Source organism: Leptodactylus fuscus, chromosome 11 (assembly GCF_031893055.1).
Source record: "Leptodactylus fuscus isolate aLepFus1 chromosome 11, aLepFus1.hap2, whole genome shotgun sequence".
NCBI classification, from domain to species: domain Eukaryota; kingdom Metazoa; phylum Chordata; class Amphibia; order Anura; family Leptodactylidae; genus Leptodactylus; species Leptodactylus fuscus.
Window position 1 is genome coordinate 78,395,533 of NC_134275.1, and position 12,686 is coordinate 78,408,218.

Below are 12,686 nucleotides of genomic sequence, written 5' to 3' on the forward strand. Positions count from 1 at the left end.
CCTCTCCATCTGCAGACTGTAGTGGGCTCCGGCTGCCTCCTGCCCCTCTGCGGCCTCCTGCTGCCCCTGATCTGCTGCTGTTTGGCTTTTGCTGCCCCCTCCCCGGGGCTGTGGAGTTGCCCCTCCCTCCCCTGTCCCCCAGACCCCTCCCCAGTGTCTCCCTCCACTGCCCCTTTCCCTCCTTTTCCCTGCTGCCTCCTGTGCTGTCATCCTGTGCGGCCATTGATACTTGGTATCTCCCCTCTGTCATCCAGTGTTGATGTTGCCTCCTGTGTGACATCTCCCCCTCCCCTGCTATAAATCCCCGCTCCCCAGCTCTTGCCTCCATCTCCCCCTGTCTCTCCTGCAGCAGCTGTTGGACCTGGCATCCCTCCAGATTTCAGTTCTTGGGGTACACTGATTCTCATCACCCCTCTTTAGACAGTTAGTACTGGCCATTTTGTTACTTTTATAATAGGAGCGGACCGTTACATCAGCATCTTGGAGGGGGGAGAAGAAGTAGAGCAGATGGTACCTGATTGTGCATTAGATTGCACCCCCGGGGGGAGGGTGGATTAGTAGATTAGGTATCTGGGGAGGGGGCAGGATGCAGGGGTGCAGCAGTGCACTTTGCAGGGGGGAGATCTATGGAGTAGATCGGGGGTCAGTCTAAAAACTTGGGGGGATCAGAAACTTTAGAAGAGAGGAGGAAGCTGTCACTGATAGGAGAGGAGGGAAGAGAATAGGAGGAGGGGGCACAGGAGGAAGTAAAGGAGCTTGTGGAGTGAGGGGCATAGCGTTTACCATATAGCACCAGGGCTGGAGGGTATCATGTGCCGGGGGCTTCAATCCTGTCTCTGCTTACACCCCAGAGTCTGCTGAAACACAACAGGAAGCCTGACGGGGACCCTCTGTGTACAGGTCAGTCACGGCGGGTACCATGTATAGTATTATAGTGTAATAATGTATGGCGGGTACCATGTATAGTATTATAGTGTAATAATGTATGGCGGGTACCATGTATAGTATTATAGTGTAATAATGTATGGCGGGTACCATGTATAGTATTATAGTGTAATAATGTATGGCGGGTACCATGTATAGTATTATAGTGTAATAATGTATGGCGGGTACCATGTATAGTATTATAGTGTGATAATATATGGCGGGTACCATGTACAGCACTATAGTGTAATAATATATGACGGGGACCCTCTGTGTACAGGTCAGTCATGGCGGGTACCATGTATAGTGTAATAATGTATGGTGGGTACCATGTATAGTATTATAGTGTAATAATGTATGGCGGGTACCATGTATAGTATTATAGTGTAATAATGTATGGCGGGTACCATGTATAGTATTATAGTGTAATAATGTATGGCGGGTACCATGTATAGTATTATAGTGTAATAATATATGGCGGGTACCATGTACAGCACTATAGTGTAATAATATATGACGGGGACCCTCTGTGTACAGGTCAGTCACGGCGGGTACCATGTATAGTATTATAGTGTAATAATGTATGGCGGGTACCATGTATAGTATTATAGCGTAATAATGTATGGCGGGTACCATGTATAGTATTATAGTGTAATAATGTATGGCGGGTACCATGTATAGTATTATAGTGTAATAATGTATGGCGGGTACCATGTATAGTATTATAGTGTAATAATGTATGGCGGGTACCATGTATAGTATTATAGTGTAATAATGTATGGCGGGTACCATGTATAGTGTAATAATGTATGGCTGGTACCATGTATAGTGTAATAATATATGGCGGGTACCGTGTATAGTGTAATAATATATGGCGGGTACCGTGTATAGTGTAATAATATATGGCGGGTACCGTGTATAGTATTATAGTGTAATAATATATGGCGGGTACCATGTATAGTGTAATAATGTATGGCAGGTACTGAATATAGTATTATAGTGTAATAATGTATGGCGGGTACCATGTATAGTGTAATAATATATGGCGGGTACCATATACAGCACTATAGTGTAATAATATATGGCGGGTACCATATACAGCACTATAGTGTAATAATATATGGCGGGTACCACGTATAGTGTAATAATATATGGCGGGTACCACGTATAGTGTAATAATATATGGCGGGTACCATGTATAGTGTAATAATATATGGCGGGTACCATGTATAGTGTAATAATATATGGCGGGTACCATGTACAGTATTATAGTGTAATGTATGGCGGGTACCATGTACAGCACTATAGTGTAATAATATATGGCGGGTACCATTTACAGTATTATAGTGTAATAATGTATGGCGGGTACCATGTACAGTATTATAGTGTAATAATATATGGCGGGATACCATGTATAGTATTATAGTCTAATAATATATGGCGGGTACCATGTACAGTATTATAGTGTAATAATGTATGGCGGGTACCATGTACAGCACTATAGTGTAATAATATATGGCGGGTACCATGTACAGTATTATAGTGTAATAATATATGGCGGGTACCATGTATAGTATTATAGTGTAATAATATATGGCGGGTACCATGTACAGTATTATAGTGTAATAATGTATGGCGGGTACCATGTACAGCACTATAGTGTAATAATGTATGGCGGGTACCATGTACAGCACTATAGTGTAATAATGTATGGCGGGTACCATGTACAGCACTATAGTGTAATAATGTATGGCGGGTACCACGTACAGCACTATAGTGTTATAATATATGGCGGGGTACCATGTATAGTATTATAGTGTAATAATATATGGCGGGTACCATGTACAGCACTATATGGTAATAATATACGGCGGGTACCATGTATAGTATTATAGTGTAATATATATGTATAATGTATAATGTATGGCGGGTACCATGTATAGTGTAATAATATATGGCGGGTACCACGTACAGCACTATAGTGTAATATATGGCGGGTACCATGTATAGTATTATAGTGTAATAATGTATGGCGGGTACCACGTATAGTGTAATAATGTATGGCGGGTACCATGTATAGTGTAATAATATATGGCGGGTACCATGTATAGTATTATAGTGTAATAATGTATGGCGGGTACCATGTATAGTGTAATAATATATGGCGGGTACCATGTACAGCACTATAGTGTAATTATATATGGCGGGTACCACGTACAGCACTATATGGTAATAATATACGGCGGGTACCATGTATATCACTACATGGTAATATGTGGCAATTATACATTGTGGGTACCATACTTATATATACAGTACAGACCAAAAGTTTGGCCTCACCTTCTCATTCTGTGAGTTTTCGGTATTTTCATGACTATGACAATTGTAGATTCACACTGAAGGCATCAAAACTCAGAAGTAACTCATGTGGGATTATAGACTTACCAAACAGTGGGACACAACTGACAATCTGTCTTCTATTCTCGGTTCCTTTTGCTTTGATTCCTGCTTTGCACACTCTTGGCATTCTTTTGATGAGCTCCATGAGGTAGTCACCGGGAATGGTTCTCACATCACAGGTGTGCCCTGTCAGGGGTAATAAGTGGGATTTCTTGTCTTATAAATGGGGTTGGGACCATCAGTTGTGTTGTGCAGAAGTCAGGTTGGATACAAAGCTGATAGTCCTACTGAATAGACTGGTAGAATTTGTATTATGGCAAGAAAAAATCAACTAAGTGAAGAAAAACGAGTGGCCATCATTACTTTAAGAAAAATTGGGAAAACTTTGAAAGTGTGCCCAAGTGCAGTTGCATAAACGATCAAGGGCTACAAAGAAACTGGCTGACATGAGGAAAGGAAGACCAAGAGTCACCTCTGCTGCGGAGGATGAGCACCGCCCCAGGAAAGGAAGACCAAGAGTCACCTCTGCTGCGGAGGATAAGTTCATCCGAGTCACCAGCCTCAGAAATCGCAGGTTACCAGGTCAATGCCACACAGAGTTCTAGCAGCAGACACATCTCTACAACAACTGGTAAGAGGAGACTTTGTGAAGCAGCCGGCCTTCATGGTAAAATAGCTGCTAGAAAACCACTGCTAAGGACAGGTAACAAGCAGAAGAGACCACAAGGAATGGACATTAGACCAGTGGAAATCTGTGCCAAAGTCTGATGAGTCCAGATGTGAGATCTTTGGTTCCAACCACCGTGTCTTTATGCGAGGCAGAAAAGGTGAACGGATGGAGTCTACATGCCTGGTTCCCACCGTGAAGCATGGAGGAGGAGGTGTGATGGTGTGGGGGTGCTTTGCTGGTGACACTATTGGGGATTTATACTGAACCAGCATGACTACCACAGCATCTTGCAGCGGCATGCTATTTCATCCGGTTTGCGTTTAGTTGGACCATCATTTATTTTTCAACAGGACAATGACCCCAAACACCTCCAGGCTGTGACCAAGAAGGAGAGTGATGGGGGGCTATGCCAGATGACCCGACCTCCACAGTCACCCAATCGAGATGGTTTGGGGGTGAGCTGGACCGCAGAGTGAAGGCAAAAGGGCCAACAAGTGCTAAACATCTCTGGGAACTCTGTTGGAAGACCATTTCTGGTGACTACCTCATGAAGCTCATCAAGAGAATGCCAAGAGTGTGCAAAGCAGGAATCAATGCAAAAGGTGGCTACTTTCAAGAACCTAGAACATAAGACATACGGTATTTTCAGTTGTGTCACACTGTTTGGTAAGTCTATAATCCCACATGTGTTACTTCTGAGTTTTGATGCTTTCAGTGTGATCTACAATTGTCATAGTCATGGAAATACAGAAAACTCACAGAATGAGAAGGTGAGGCCAAACTTTTGGTCTGTACTGTATATCACTATACTGTAAAAATATTTGGGTACCAGGTATGTCACTATACTGTAGTAATATTTGGCAGGTACCATGTATGACACTATACTATAGTAATGCATGGCCAGTACCATGTATAGCACTGTAGTAAGACATGGCAGATACCGTGTACAGCACTATACTGCAGTAATATATGGCGGTTACCATGTAATAGCACTGTACTGTAGTAATATATGGCAAATACCGTGTACAGCACTATACTGTAGTAATATATGGTGGGTACCATGTATAGCACTATACTGTAGTAATATATGGTGGGTACCATGTATAGCACTATACTGTAGTAATATATGGCGGGTACCATGTATAGCACTACACTGCAGTAATATATAGCGGGTACCATGTATAGCACTATACTGTAGTAATATATGGCAAATACCGTGTACAGCACTATACTGTAGTAATATATGGCGGGTACCATGTATAGCACTATACTGTAGTAATATATGGCAAATACCGTGTATAGCACTATACTGCAGTAATATATGGCGATTACCATGTAATTGTACTGTACTGTAGTAATATATGGCAAATACCGTGTACAGCACTATACTGTAGTAATATATGGCGGGTACTATGTATAGCACTACACTGCAGTAATATATGGCGGGTACCATGTACAGCACTATACTGTAGTAATATATGGCGGGTACCATGTAATTGTACTGTACTGTAGTAATATATGGCAAATACCGTGTACAGCACTATACTGTAGTAATATATGGCAAATACCGTGTACAGCACTATACTGTAGTAATATATGGCGGGTACCATGTATAGCACTATACTGTAGTAATATATGGCAAATACCGTGTACAGCACTATACTGTAGTAATATATGGCAAATACCGTGTACAGCACTATACTGTAGTAATATATGGCAAATACCGTGTACAGCACTATACTGTAGTAATATATGGTGGGTACCATGTATAGCACTATACTGTAGTAATATATGGCGGGTACCATGTATAGCACTATACTGTAGTAATATATGGCAAATACCGTGTACAGCACTATACTGTAGTAATATATGGTGGGTACCATGTATAGCACTATACTACAGTAATATATGGCGGGTACCATGTATAGCACTATACTGTAGTAATATATGGCAAATACCGTGTACAGCACTATACTGTAGTAATATATGGTGGGTACCATGTATAGCACTACACTGCAGTAATATATGGCGGGTACCATGTATAGCACTATACTGCAGTAATATATGGCGGTTACCATGTAATTGTACTGTACTGTAGTAATATATGGCAAATACCGTGTACAGCACTATACTGTAGTAATATATGGTGGGTACCATGTATAGCACTATACTACAGTAATATATGGCGGGTACCATGTATAGCACTACACTGCAGTAATATATGGCAAATACCGTGTACAGCACTATACTACAGTAATATATGGTGGGTACCATGTACAGCACTATACTACAGTAATATATGGCGGGTACCATGTATAGCACTATACTGTAGTAATATATGGCAAATACCGTGTACAGCACTATACTGTAGTAATATATGGTGGGTACCATGTATAGCACTACACTGCAGTAATATATGGCGGGTACCATGTATAGCACTATACTGCAGTAATATATGGCGGGTACCATGTAATTGTACTGTACTGTAGTAATATATGGCAAATACCGTGTACAGCACTATACTGTAGTAATATATGGCAAATACCGTGTACAGCACTATACTGTAGTAATATATGGCGGGTACCATGTATAGCACTATACTACAGTAATATATGGCGGGTACCATGTATAGCACTATACTACAGTAATATATGGCGGGTACCATGTATAGCACTATACTACAGTAATATATGGCGGGTACCATGTATAGCACTATACTACAGTAATATATGGCGGGTACCATGTATAGCACTACACTGCAGTAATATATGGCGGGTACCATGTATAGCACTATACTGCAGTAATATATGGCGGTTACCATGTAATTGTACTGTACTGTAGTAATATATGGCAAATACCGTGTACAGCACTATACTGTAGTAATATATGGCGGGTACCATGTAATTGTACTGTAGTAATATATGGCAAATACCGTGTACAGCACTATATTGTAGTAATATATGGTGGGTACCATGTATAGCACTATACTACAGTAATATATGGCGGGTACCATGTATAGCACTACACTGCAGTAATATATGGCGGGTACCATGTATAGCACTACACTGTAGTAATATATGGCAAATACCGTGTACAGCACTATACTGTAGTAATATATGGTGGGTACCATGTACAGCACTATACTGTAGTAATATATGGTGAGTACCATGTATAGCACTATACTACAGTAATATATGGCGGGTACCATGTATAGCACTATACTACAGTAATATATGGCGGGTACCATGTATAGCACTATACTACAGTAATATATGGCGGGTACCATGTATAGCACTATACTACAGTAATATATGGCGGGTACCGTGTACAGCACTATACTGTAGTAATATATGGCGGGTACCATGTATAGCACTATACTGTAGTAATATATGGCAAATACCGTGTACAGCACTATACTGTAGTAATATATGGCAAATACCGTGTACAGCACTATACTGTAGTAATATATGGCGGGTACCATGTATAGCACTATACTACAGTAATATATGGCGGGTACCATGTATAGCACTAAACTGCAGTAATATATGGCGGGTACCATGTATAGCACTACACTGCAGTAATATATGGCGGGTACCATGTATAGCACTATACTGCAGTAATATATGGCGGTTACCATGTAATTGTACTGTACTGTAGTAATATATGGCAAATACCGTGTACAGCACTATACTGTAGTAATATATGGCGGGTACCATGTATAGCACTATACTGCAGTAATATATGGCGGTTACCATGTAATTGTACTGTAGTAATATATGGCAAATACCGTGTACAGCACTATATTGTAGTAATATATGGTGGGTACCATGTATAGCACTATACTACAGTAATATATGGCGGGTACCATGTATAGCACTACACTGCAGTAATATATGGCGGGTACCATGTATAGCACTACACTGTAGTAATATATGGCAAATACCGTGTACAGCACTATACTGTAGTAATATATGGTGGGTACCATGTACAGCACTATACTGTAGTAATATATGGTGAGTACCATGTATAGCACTATACTACAGTAATATATGGCGGGTACCATGTATAGCACTATACTACAGTAATATATGGCGGGTACCATGTATAGCACTATACTACAGTAATATATGGCGGGTACCATGTATAGCACTATACTACAGTAATATATGGCGGGTACCGTGTATAGCACTACACTGCAGTAATATATGGCGGTTACCATGTAATTGTACTGTACTGTAGTAATATATGGCAAATACCGTGTACAGCACTATACTGTAGTAATATATGGCAAATACCGTGTACAGCACTATACTGTAGTAATATATGGCAAATACCGTGTACAGCACTATACTGTAGTAATATATGGCAAATACCGTGTACAGCACTATACTGTAGTAATATATGGCAAATACCGTGTACAGCACTATACTGTAGTAATATATGGTGGGTACCATGTATAGCACTACACTGCAGTAATATATGGCGGGTACCATGTATAGCACTATACTGCAGTAATATATGGCGGGTACCATGTATAGCACTATACTGCAGTAATATATGGCGGTTACCATGTAATTGTACTGTAGTAATATATGGCAAATACCGTGTACAGCACTATATTGTAGTAATATATGGTGGGTACCATGTATAGCACTATACTACAGTAATATATGGCGGGTACCATGTATAGCACTACACTGCAGTAATATATGGCGGTTACCATGTAATTGTACTGTACTGTAGTAATATATGGCAAATACCGTGTACAGCACTATACTGTAGTAATATATGGTGGGTACCATGTATAGCACTATACTACAGTAATATATGGCGGGTACCATGTATAGCACTATACTACAGTAATATATGGCGGGTACCATGTATAGCACTATACTACAGTAATATATGGCGGGTACCGTGTATAGCACTACACTGCAGTAATATATGGCGGTTACCATGTAATTGTACTGTACTGTAGTAATATATGGCAAATACCGTGTACAGCACTACACTGCAGTAATATATGGCGGGTACCATGTATAGCACTATACTGTAGTAATATATGGCAAATACCGTGTACAGCACTATACTGTAGTAATATATGGCAAATACCGTGTACAGCACTATACTGTAGTAATATATGGCGGGTACCATGTATAGCACTATACTACAGTAATATATGGCGGGTACCATGTATAGCACTAAACTGCAGTAATATATGGCGGGTACCATGTATAGCACTATACTACAGTAATATATGGCGGGTACCATGTATAGCACTACACTGCAGTAATATATGGCGGGTACCATGTATAGCACTATACTGCAGTAATATATGGCGGTTACCATGTAATTGTACTGTACTGTAGTAATATATGGCAAATACCGTGTACAGCACTATACTGTAGTAATATATGGCGGGTACCATGTATAGCACTATACTGCAGTAATATATGGCGGTTACCATGTAATTGTACTGTAGTAATATATGGCAAATACCGTGTACAGCACTATATTGTAGTAATATATGGTGGGTACCATGTATAGCACTATACTACAGTAATATATGGCGGGTACCATGTATAGCACTACACTGCAGTAATATATGGCGGGTACCATGTATAGCACTACACTGTAGTAATATATGGCAAATACCGTGTACAGCACTATACTGTAGTAATATATGGTGGGTACCATGTACAGCACTATACTGTAGTAATATATGGTGAGTACCATGTATAGCACTATACTACAGTAATATATGGCGGGTACCATGTATAGCACTATACTACAGTAATATATGGCGGGTACCATGTATAGCACTATACTACAGTAATATATGGCGGGTACCATGTATAGCACTATACTACAGTAATATATGGCGGGTACCGTGTATAGCACTACACTGCAGTAATATATGGCGGTTACCATGTAATTGTACTGTACTGTAGTAATATATGGCAAATACCGTGTACAGCACTATACTGTAGTAATATATGGCAAATACCGTGTACAGCACTATACTGTAGTAATATATGGCAAATACCGTGTACAGCACTATACTGTAGTAATATATGGCAAATACCGTGTACAGCACTATACTGTAGTAATATATGGCAAATACCGTGTACAGCACTATACTGTAGTAATATATGGTGGGTACCATGTATAGCACTACACTGCAGTAATATATGGCGGGTACCATGTATAGCACTATACTGCAGTAATATATGGCGGGTACCATGTATAGCACTATACTGCAGTAATATATGGCGGTTACCATGTAATTGTACTGTAGTAATATATGGCAAATACCGTGTACAGCACTATATTGTAGTAATATATGGTGGGTACCATGTATAGCACTATACTACAGTAATATATGGCGGGTACCATGTATAGCACTACACTGCAGTAATATATGGCGGTTACCATGTAATTGTACTGTACTGTAGTAATATATGGCAAATACCGTGTACAGCACTATACTGTAGTAATATATGGTGGGTACCATGTATAGCACTATACTACAGTAATATATGGCGGGTACCATGTATAGCACTATACTACAGTAATATATGGCGGGTACCATGTATAGCACTATACTACAGTAATATATGGCGGGTACCGTGTATAGCACTACACTGCAGTAATATATGGCGGTTACCATGTAATTGTACTGTACTGTAGTAATATATGGCAAATACCGTGTACAGCACTACACTGCAGTAATATATGGCGGGTACCATGTATAGCACTATACTGTAGTAATATATGGCAAATACCGTGTACAGCACTATACTGTAGTAATATATGGCAAATACCGTGTACAGCACTATACTGTAGTAATATATGGTGGGTACCATGTATAGCACTATACTGTAGTAATATATGGCGGGTACTATGTATAGCACTACACTGCAGTAATATATGGCGGGTACCATGTAATTGTACTGTACTGTAGTAATATATGGCAAATACCGTGTACAGCACTATACTACAGTAATATATGGTGGGTACCATGTATAGCACTATACTACAGTAATATATGGCGGGTACCGTGTATAGCACTACACTGCAGTAATATATGGCGGGTACCATGTAATTGTACTGTACTGTAGTAATATATGGCAAATACCGTGTACAGCACTATACTGTAGTAATATATGGTGGGTACCATGTATAGCACTATACTACAGTAATATATGGCGGGTACCATGTATAGCACTATACTACAGTAATATATGGCGGGTACCATGTATAGCACTACACTGCAGTAATATATGGCGGGTACCATGTATAGCACTATACTACAGTAATATATGGCGGGTACCATGTATAGCACTACACTGCAGTAATATATGGCGGGTACCGTGTATAGCACTATACTGCAGTAATATATGGCAGTTACCATGTAATTGTACTGTACTGTAGTAATATATGGCAAATACCGTGTACAGCACTATACTGTAGTAATATATGGTGGGTACCATGTATAGCACTATACTACAGTAATATATGGCGGGTACCATGTATAGCACTATACTACAGTAATATATGGCGGGTACCATGTATAGCACTATACTACAGTAATATATGGCGGGTACCATGTATAGCACTATACTGTAGTAATATATGGCAAATACCGTGTACAGCACTATACTGTAGTAATATATGGCGGGTACCATGTATAGCACTATACTGCAGTAATATATGGCAAATACCGTGTACAGCACTATACTGTAGTAATATATGGCGGTTACCATGTATAGCACTATACTGCAGTAATATATGGCAAATACCGTGTACAGTACTATACTGCAGTAATATATGGCGGGTACCATGTATAGCACTATACTACAGTAATATATGGCGGGTACCATGTATAGCACTATACTGCAGTAATATATGGCAAATACCGTGTACAGCACTATACTGTAGTAATATATGGCGGTTACCATGTATAGCACTATACTGCAGTAATATATGGCAAATACCGTGTACAGTACTATACTGCAGTAATATATGGCGGGTACCATGTATAGCACTATACTACAGTAATATATGGCGGGTACCATGTAACTGTACTGTAGTACCGTAATATATGGCAAATACAGTGTACAGTACTATACTGCAGTAATATATGGCGGGTACCATGTATAGCAATATACTGTAATGTAATAATATATTGTAGGTACCATGGACATCACAGTACTGTAGTAATATATGGCGGGTACCATGTATATCACTGTACTGTAGTAATATATAACTTGTACAATATTTCTGTATACTGTATTGGGGGAGGGGCACATCATGTGATCTAATGGGTATATATTACTATCCGCAATGAGTTTGCAACCTGTGGCTCTCCGGCTGAGTTGACGCTAGTCCTGTAAGCATGATGGGAGTGGTAGTTTCCACACGGCTAGTGAGTGTTAGTTTCCAGATGGTATGACCGCTGTAATAGCGCGCACATGGGCCGGCGCCGTGTGCTATTGGAGGTCATTGTACTGCTGGAGGCCATTGCTCCGTCCCCGCAGCTTATGATCGTCTGTGAGGAAAAAAAAATCAAAGAATGTAAAAAATGTTCTATAAATTCCAGATGTCGTGTGTCCGCCTGTATAGCGCTGCCCGCTCCTGCTAATAAACATGGTATTACATAGCACGCGGGGTTAACAGGATCAGGTTCATG

General features: G+C 40.1%; 1 protein-coding gene across 3 annotated transcripts in view; it reads left to right on the plus strand.

Annotated features, from left to right (window-relative positions):
- The window catches only part of AGPAT1 (1-acylglycerol-3-phosphate O-acyltransferase 1), a 40,591-nt gene continuing 27,905 nt past the window's right edge, over positions 1 to 12,686 (plus strand). The window contains exons 1-2 of one of the 3 annotated variants that reach the window (XM_075259330.1): positions 1 to 423; positions 852 to 900. The gene's annotated coding sequence lies outside the window, so the exon portion shown is untranslated. Of the gene's footprint in view, positions 424 to 851; positions 901 to 1,443; positions 1,462 to 12,686 lie in introns of those variants that run through there. The other 2 variants (XM_075259331.1, XM_075259332.1) reach the window with 2 other exon arrangements.